General features: G+C 40.3%; 1 long non-coding RNA gene and 1 pseudogene across 1 annotated transcript; one reads left to right on the top strand and one right to left on the bottom strand.

Annotated features, from left to right (window-relative positions):
• Window positions 1–238: 238 nt before the first annotated feature.
• Window positions 239–2,347, bottom strand: LOC125200128. Its single transcript, XR_007172682.1, has 2 exons — window positions 1,960–2,347; window positions 239–1,841 (listed from the first exon to the last, which is right to left on the bottom strand). It is a non-coding gene; the product is annotated as an uncharacterized LOC125200128 (long non-coding RNA).
• A 4,000-nt stretch (window positions 2,348–6,347) lies between these two features.
• LOC125200126 lies at window positions 6,348–9,970 on the top strand (annotated as a pseudogene).
• Window positions 9,971–10,209: the final 239 nt, after the last annotated feature.

Raw genomic sequence — 10,209 nt, 5'->3', positions numbered from 1 at the left:
TTATTTTTTCTAAATGGAGGGGGCAAATTAGTTGAATATACATGTATTAAAGTAGTAGAGAATAATATACTCCATTTACATGTATATATAGAGAGACATGAGCTGGGGCATTTGCCCTTTCTCTATGTACTCTTGCTCTGTCTTGAGTGAGCCGTTTCTTTTAGGCACATGATTTAAGATAATAGTGTTTAAAGAGTTAATAGGAGAGATAATAAAGTAGATAAGTGAAGAGAGAATAAAATAGGTGAAATAGTAAAAATTGAACATATGATGGGATGGAGAGAGGGTAATTTTACATTTTTTTCAAAACATTCTGCAGACATACTACTTAATTTTATGGTACAAACACTTAGGGTCCGTTCAGTACACGGAATTGGAAATGAATTGGAATTAGAATTCTATAGAACGGAATTGGAAGGACAATTTAATTCCAAATCCTATATTTGGTAAAATTAAAATTGATATGAAACTGAATTGACATGTTTGATGAATATTCACACAGTGCACTCACTGTGATTGTTGATGAGCGTGCACCAGTCATCGCTTCATTTTCTTCCAGGGGTCCTAGCATACCAACCCTTGGAAACCCGACATTTTAGGCCCTAGAGTCAATATTCTTGCAGCATCACGTGACACTTCCATCGAATGGAAAATAGATTCTGGTACCTCAATAGCGTGCCCGCACCTGAGCGGTGTGGCGGCTCTGCTCAAGAGCGTGCATCTCGATTGGTCTCCTGCTGCAATCAAGTCTGCCATTATGACCACTACAGACGATGTGAACCTCGCTGGTAATCCAATTGAGGACGAGAGGTTCATCCCGGCCGACCTCTTTGCCACGGGATCAGGTCATGTGAATCCATCAAGAGCTAAAGATCCCGGACTTGTCTACGACATCCAGCCCCAAGACTACCTTTCTTACTTGTGCAGTCTCAGCTACACGGACCACCAAGTGGAGTTGTTTCTACATAGGAGGGTGAATTGTGCAGTCGAATCGAAGATAGCGGAAGCAGAGCTAAACTATCCTTCATTCTCTATCATTTTCAGTGGCAAATGAACTTCCCAAGTTTACACCAAGACTGTCACAAACGTAGGCGACCCAGACTTGTCATACGAGGTGGAGATTACCGCACCTATTGGAGTTGATGTTCGTGTGGAGCCCACTACGCTCAACTTCTCCGAGACAAAACAGAAACTGCAGTACAAGGTTACATTCAGCCGACTCACTCCAAAGACCGATTTCATCCAAGGATTCTTGAAATGGACCTCTCCCACTCATTCTGTTCGGAGCCCTATTGTGGTTCGTTTGTCTTGAATAACTATATATGGATGCAAATAATCTCAAATTTATACTAGTATAAACTGTTGGAAAGTAAATAAAATAAAATCAAGGAAAGATCCCTAAGATTAGGGAATTGCCGTGGAGAAGGGGAAATTAATTAGGGCAAATCTTTACCATGTTTAGTTTTTCTTCTACTACTTAATACCGTGTATATGCCTCTGTAAAATTGAACAAGTTGAATGAATATGATCCCAAATTCAACATGGCTTCAGAGCAGGATAATCAGAGGCTCAGAAAATAATTCATCACAACCCAAATATACCTTGTCCCGACCAGAAGGCGACGGACAACCCCGGACCTGCAGAATGTTAGGAGAGGAAAAAGACGGTAAACCCAGCTTCGCCGCGACGTACCAGAGTATGTCGGACCCGTATCTGATATATGACTTGGAGGACAAAGTCAGTCGGATTGTCCAAGGGGACACGGATCTGGAAACCTACTGGAGGACCTTGCACGGTGTGTAGGTCGAGATCGACCGCTGCCAAGGCAGACCCATTACCTACTGCAACAAAGGGGTATGTCAGTATCGAGACATCACCAATCAACGGAGATTATACAAGTTTTTGGCTGGATTAAACCCTCAATATGAGGGAATCAGAAGAGACATTCTAAAAAACAACCCGACGCATCCGGTCGACGTCGCGTACGGCTGGGTGAAACAGGAGGCCACACGGCTGAAAATCATGCCGTCGGCGAACCCCGACCAAACCGGCGCAACGAACGGAGATCCATCGTCGGGCGGAGTGGGCTTTGGACTTGGATCCCGAAACAACCGCCTCTCCCCTCAGTCAGCGCCGCCGCTTCCCGGACAGCAGACATCACATTCCGCCGGCGCCAACAACCGCCGCGGTGGTAGACAGATTGAGGAGGCGAGCGCTGAGGGAGAAACCCCTCACGACGGCGGCGTGGCAGACGGATTGAGGAGGTGGGGAAGACCGCATTCGCCGGTAGAATCGGAGGAGGGAGCGGCAGCGCCGTGTCTGGTGAGACAATCGCCGTGTTTGGTGAAGGAGGTAATGGGCTAAGGTTTACACAACCTAGCCCAATTTATACTTTATTGCCTAGTCCCTCCAAATTTCGAAAATCGCAGCATATACCCCATGCCTTACAATCTGGACCTTATACTCTGCATAATTCAAAAAATGACCCCATATCATGTGAGAATATGTTTGTTAGTCCCAATAGTTTTGAAATTCTGCATAAATTACCTATTTCTTGTACTGTACAACATAGACCTAGTGATAAGGAGAAAGGGTGGATTTTTTATTGTGGGGCAACAGATACAATGACACATGATAAGAGTGATTTTGTAAATTTTAGTGATTCCATGAAAAGTCATATACAGACTGAAGATGGGGAATTAACATCAGTGGAGGGTAGTGGGACAATTGAGATCTCGCCTACATTAAAATTGTCGAATTGCCTCTATGCTCCCAATCTGTCACATAAGTTGATGTCAATTAGCCACGTGACGAAGGAATTAAATTGTACACTATTAATGCATCCTAATTTTTGTGTATTACAGGATATCAGGACGAGGAGGATAATTGGGCATGGCACTTAGCATCAAGGCCTCTACTATGTTGATGAGATGGCTCACCAAGGCAGTGCCGCAATGCTAGCTCACGGATCTGCGACTCGAGAAGCTTGGTTGTGGCATAGACGTTATGGTCACCCATCTCATGGTTATTTTAAGTTACTCTTTCCTCATTTTTCTCATCTTAAGGATATTGCTTGCGAATCTTGTGTTTTGGCGAAAAGCCACAGACAATCTTTTAATTCCACTGAAACTCGTGTTAAGAGTCTTTTTTCTTTGGTGCATGCTGATGTTTGGGGCCCTGCACCCGTTATTGGTGATCATGGTTTTAAATATTTCTTACTTTTTGTGGATGATTGCTCAAGGATGACATGGGTATATTTTTTGAAAAACTAATCCGAAGTTTATGACAAATTTGTCTTGTTTTACAAATTAATCCAAACTCAGTTTCAGACACAAATCAAGGTGCTTAGGTCTGACAATGGGAGGGAGTTTGTCAATCGAGAAATGTCGAATTTTTTCAGAGATAAAGGGTTAGTTCATCAAACCTCTTGTCCTTATACCTCGAACAAAATGGAGTTGCTGAAAGAAAAAATAGGATAATTCTAGAAATCACCTGTGCCTTATTTTTTGACTCAAATGTCCCAAAAGTTTTATGGCCCGAGGCAGTTGCTACATCGGTTTATTTGGTAAATCGGCTCCCTACAAAAATATTGAGTATGAAAACTCCGCTCCAACCTTTATCTTCTCTAGCCAAAGTACCCGAACCTCTTACACTACCGCTTAAAGTATTTGGGTGTTCTGTGTATGTTCATGTTCCTAAACACGAAAGAACAAAATTTTCCGCTTGCGCTATAAAATGTGTTTTTCTGGGGTATGGAATCAACCAAAAGGGTTATCGGTGTTTTGATCCCTCATCTAGGAAGATAATAACTACTATGAATTGTAATTTTTTGGAGTGCGAATATTATTACACCAGCATTAGTGGTCAGGGGGGGAGTGGAACTGTCGATAGGTCGAGTGGACCCCTAAGCTGGTTTATGCCACTACCAAGCAACTCTGCCATGGAACCAACAGAGACAGTTAGTACTGCCGCCGAGCCTGTCTTGTCGGCAGCAGAGCCTCCTCAATCGTCTTCGCCTAATAGTCCTCTTCCAGTGATATCTGAGGTAATTCCTTAAACCAGCATCAATAGTACAGTTGTTTCTAATGACTCTGCCACAGAACCGGAGGAGAGTGCTACGATTGACGGGATACTGGGAAATATATACTCCCAAATCGGATCACGAGGGGTATTGTTGGGACTACTGCAGCGGAAGACACGGAAAACAAACAGGTCCTTAACGGATCTATTTAGGTGATTATGCATTCGACTCCAATTTCATGCAATAAACATAGATCTATAGATATAACATCAAATAAACACATAATCATGCATATTCGATGTAGATTCGATTGTTACCTCATAATCCATCATTGGATTGACGTTGCTAGCTGCACCACCCGGAGATCCTTGGTTTATCGACCACGAATCTTCCGTACTATTCCCTTCCCTTGTCCTTGATTCTCCATCCGTGTGGGCGGATCTTAGATTATCAATTAAATAACTTTGAATGGATCTAGGAAAATCCAATACAAACACCAAATCGTCTAGATCTAATCCTATGAATTAGGATAGATCAAGAACAATAATCAAAACCCTAATTCTCCCACGTGCTAGGCACGAAAATCGAGACCAAGTGAGAGAGAAGAGGGAGGCGCCGATTTGCCTCCCAGGGTTAGGGTTTTGTGTTGTCTTTGATTGTGTGCTAGGGTTTTCCATTTCATTCATTATTTATAGTGGACCATATTGGGCTAGTAAGGGGATCCATGGAATGACTTAAGTGTTGGGCTCACCCATTAGATAATTAACTAATTAAATCAAATGACCCATGATTTAATATATTATCAATGGAATATTATTTTGTTCCACTAAAGAATAATATTGCACTCCCACTTAAATCACCAAATTACAAATAACTTGGGTCCATTTTATTTTATAATATTTCTCGCGTTTAAGATTATCTTGATCCGTCAATTTAATTATTTTGTCTGCTATGTGACTAGAATTAAATTAATTCTCCAAAGAGTTTTTCTAGTTTGAAACTTTATTTATTATTCGTGGAATAAATTCCAACTGCGCAGTTTTCTGAATAATAAATTCCTTTTTCAAACACCTCTTGGGGATCACCCAATCATACCACACTGGGCACGCGAATTCTATGAAATAATATTCCAATACCTTCATGTTATTCAATTACTACCCCCAAGATATCATGAACTTGAATTACGTACAAACTCTCACATATTGATAAGTCAAAGTGACGTTTGATTGAATAAACAATATTGATATTAATATCATAGACTAGAAAATACTAAAACTTTCTGAAATATATTCTTTCAGTAGATAGCAATAAAGAATACATTTCGGATTAGATCCTTTCAGTGCTTTACCACACCGGTGTTACTAATCTCTTCTTAGGTAAGAGAGAATTATCACAAACACCGCAACCGTACCAATAGGTAGCCAAAGCCTATCTAGGTTGTGAATACGTTTTTCTTCTTACTAGATCTGGCCAAGTCCCCTACTGGAAAACTCATGAGGAGATTCATCGAATTTCCCTACTTGACCTTCTTAGTAAAAAGCCTTAGACTTGTTTATTATATTTCAATAATAAACCATTATATTATATTATTTATTCTCATAATTAGGTAAACAAGTGGACGTGGCGTTTCTCGTATACATGCACAAGCTGACTGTACAAAGGCATGTACGCTCGAAGCATCTTTTAGTATACAAACCCCAACAATTCCACCAAAGAGATACAGTCCAGAGCGTGTCTCGAAGAAGAGTAGATATTCAATGGAAAATCTGGTAGAAGCTAATTTGACAGAGATGGCGAGGGCATTCTCTGCTGCCCTATATGATGAAGAAGAGCTTCCCAGAACTGCCGAGGAAGCAATGAGAATTCCACATTGGAGGGAGGCGATGATTGTAGAGATGAAGGCACTGATGAAAAACAAGACATGGGAAGTATGTATGAGACCCGAGGGATCGAGATTAGTGGATGTCGGTGGGTCTTTACCATCAAAAGAAGGCCAGGTGGCTCCATTGAAAGATATAAAGCACGGTTAGTGGCAAAAGGGTACACTCAAACCTATGGAGTTGACTATGCTGAAACTTTCTCGCATGTAGCAAAGATGAGTACTATTCGAGTGTTGTTCTCGATAGCGGCAAACAGAGAGTGGCCGCTACACCAGTTTGATGTGACAAATGCATTCTTACATGGGGAGCTGTCGAAACCTATATACATAGAGGCACCACCTGGATTTACAGGGGAATTTGAAGGAGGAAAGATTTGCAAACTGAAGAAGACCTTGTATGGACTCAAGTAGTCGCCCAGAGCATGGTTTGGGAGGTTCACAGAGGTGATGAAGAAGTATGGGTACAGGCCGAGTAACTCTGATCACGCACTTTTTCTGAAAAAAAGGGAAGGAAAGATTACACACTTAATTATTTATGTGGATGATATGATCCTGACTGGAGATGATGCAGAGGAAATCGATCAGTTAAGGAAAAATTTGTTTGCAGAATTTCAAATGAAAGATTTGGGTCTACTCAAGTACTTTCTAGGAATAGAGGTGTTGAGGTCAAGAAACGGGACACCTGGACACGGGATTCTGTTTGAAAAACACGGGCACCTAGAGATTCATGGTTTCACGGATGCTGATTGGGCTGGAAATCCAAATGATCGAAAGTCGACTGCGGGGTACTTTACCTTTGTAGGAGGAAATCTTGTCACTTGGCGGAGCAAAAAGCAGAAAGTGGTGGCCTTGTCAAGTGCTGAGGCAGAGTTTCGAGGGATTAGGAGTTGTTTTGCGATAACAAGGCAGCAATCGGTATATCTGTGGACCCAGTTTAGCATGATCGGACGAAGCATGTAGAGGTGGATAGGCACTTCATCAAAGACAACATAGAAGCCAAGATAGAAGAACTTCCCTTTGTAAAGTCTGAAGATAGCTGGCCGATATCCTAACAAAGGCTGTGGACTCAAAAAGCTTCTGCAAAGTATTGGGCAAGTTAAGAATGAGCGATCCCATTACTTAACTTGAGGGGGAGTGTTGGAAAGTAAATAAAATAAAATCAAGGAAAGATCCCTAAGATTAGGGAATTGCCGTGGAGAAGGGGAAATTAATTAGGGCAAATCTTTACCATGTTTAGCTTTTTCTTCTACTACTTAATACCGTGTATATGCCTCTGTAAAATTGAACAAGTTGAATGAATATGATCCCAAATTCAACATAAACTATGCTACTAGTATAAATTTGACTCACATGCTGGCGCTGCCATGACTGTTTACGTAATCGAGTCCATATTTTAATTACTTGTATCGAGTCGAGCCGAATTATCAGCTTCATCTCTGTCAGTTATTTCCTGGAATGCATATTATTATAAATAAGAGAGTCAAGCCGATTATTATAAATATTTTCACAGGGAGGTGATCAATTGCTAACTAATTAGCAATCCAAAATTAAGACCAAGTTTTAACCATTAGATTAAGAGATCTACTAGTTGATAAAATGCCAAGTGGATTATATTTTAAATTTAAATGAGTATTAAATAAAATCAAAGGGTATTAATGTCAATGCACTCTTATTAAAATTATCCTAAAAGTTTAAATTTACGTAACTCTCTCGATTTAAATTATTTTTTCGTAAATAATATATCAAATTAAAGGTAATTTTATAAGGATTCTAACGAGATCTCTATTGCATATGTTCTGACGACGTTCATATGATGAAATTTGATGATTTTTATTTCAGTTTTCGTATATGTTGATAAGCATATTTTTATCAATAAATACATCAAAAAATCTCAATATAATGCAGGTAAAATCTCAATATAATGCATGTGAAATCTCAATAAAACCGTGTTGATATTTTGTCTACTGTTTATTGAGATTCGTAAGATTTAATCTCATCTACTCATTTTGAAATCTAATGGTGGAGATTTGACCTTGATTTTGGATTATGATGCTATAAGCAATTGAAGATGACTCTATTTTCACATATTAAATGTATATCAAATCACATTAGTTTCGTTGCGAGCATCAAGACATTATCATAACTGGTTATCGTATTAATTGACAAAATTATCCTCAGAACATAACAAATTAAATTTTGTTGCCACAACATCAATCGCAGTCGTTTAATATGGCAATCATAATATTGATATTAAGTCTTAGTTTATGCATGAAGTGATGAAGATGCAGTTAATATTTAGTCTTAGTTAGTTGATGTTTAGTCTTAGTTCAGATCTTGACAATGAGCGCTTTCGAGGTTTAGATTTAGTTGTTTCATCCTCTGATGATAAAGACCTTCTCCTTTTCGAGGTTTAGATTTAGGTTTAGATTTAGTTGGTGTGATGGTTTTCTTGTTTTTTCAGGACTTTCTCGGTGATGCCGTGGCAATCCAACATCATCCCAATATGATTTCCTAGCCCGAGGGCTTGCACTCCTGCTTCTCTTTCTCCAGGAAAGAGGTGAATCGTTATCACGTGATTTCCCCAATCCCGTCTCCTACTTCTATCGCTGACATCCCTACCATCCTTATAAGACCTATGCTGTTAATATTTAGTTTTAGTTAAGAAAGAATATGCAGTTGATATTTAGTCTTAGTTCAGTTAAACTTTGATTACTATCCAATATATGCACGTGTTAATTTTTTAATTTTTTTTATTTAATATAAACTTGCTGGAGTAAATAATGAACTATATTCACTAAATCATGAACTAAATGAACGTATGTTATGAAGTAATTTTTCGCATTTATCACATACCGAATTTACTTCAAATGAAAGATAATTATGTCATAACACATTATGAAATAATAAACTAATGGAATGAAGTTATAGTATGACTGAATGAAGTAATAAGTTCATAACTACTGCTTGACGTTTAACACAGTTAAAATTAGTCTACAAACATACATTGTCCATGTTTGCATCTCAGATACCAAATAAAAATAGTCTACAAACATACATTGTCCATGTTGAGGCACCTGATGCACATGTTGCTTCTGAACCGGATGATTTGGAGAGCTGGTACCGCTCTTTTCTACCGGCTACCACGTACAACAAGCTCGAGCGAAGATGAGGCACATCTCGTTCAGTCTTACCGCCACGTGTTCAAGGGATTTGCTGCCAGGCTTTCACCCGAGCAGGTGAAAGAAATGGAGAAGTGCCCCAGAAATTGATGTCAGTGTAAACAACACATTCCCCCAACTTCTTGGGGTTGAACCAGAATATGGGGTTGTGGAACGACTCTAATTACGGTAAAGGTGTGATTATTGGCGTGTTGGACTCCGGAGTGTTGCCTGAGCATCCTTCCTTCAGCGACGAAGGAATGCCACCTCCACCAGATAAGTGGAAGGGCGAGTGTGAATTCAGCCACACAACCTGCAACAACAAAATCATTGGAGCAAGGTACTTTAATGCCAAGGACCAGAGCCCCCTTGACGATAATGGCCATGGAACTCACACTGCGGGCACTGCTGCTGGACGCTTTGTCTGTTTGGAACCGCCAACGGCACTGCTGCTGGCATTGCAACACTTGCTCATCTAGCCATCTACATGGTGCTCATTAGTGATTCTGGAACGGCTGCAGATTTCCTTGCTAGAACGGATGCAACGGTTGAAGATGGAGTAGACGTGCTCTCGATTTCAATAAACTTGCAAGCACAAGCTGCAAACTTGTATCAAGATCATTTTGCAGTTGGTGCATTCAGTGCGATGTAGAAGGGTATCTTGGTTAGCTTCTCTGCTGGAAACAGTGGTCCTCTTCCCTCATCTGTGGGACACGGGGCACCTTGGGTTCTAATGGTTGGAGCAAGCACGATGGACAGAAAATTAGTGCAAAAGCAGTGCTAGGAAACAACCAAACACTCGATGGTGAATCAGTTTATCAACTGACTAACTTTCCACGAAAGCTCTTCCCACTTATCTATGCCGGTTATACACCTGACTGCCTAGACTCGCTCAGCCGAAGTGACGTCTGAGGTAAGATAGTGGTGTGTAAGTTACGTAGATTACCAGAAATTCAAAGTGGAGCAGCAGCAGCAGCAGTGAAAAGTGGTGGTGGCACTGCCGGCATGATTTTGATAAACGATGAGACAGATGGAAACACCATTCGAATTGAAGTCATCGGTTTTCCAACAACGTTCTTGAAATGGACCTCTCCCACCAGTTCTGTTCGGAGCCCTATTGCATTTATAATGTCTTAAACTAGTATGTTAAT

Source organism: Salvia hispanica, unplaced genomic scaffold, assembly GCF_023119035.1.
Source record: "Salvia hispanica cultivar TCC Black 2014 unplaced genomic scaffold, UniMelb_Shisp_WGS_1.0 HiC_scaffold_821, whole genome shotgun sequence".
Classification (NCBI taxonomy): Eukaryota; Viridiplantae; Streptophyta; class Magnoliopsida; order Lamiales; family Lamiaceae; genus Salvia; species Salvia hispanica.
This window is presented reverse-complemented; position numbering and strand designations above follow the sequence as displayed.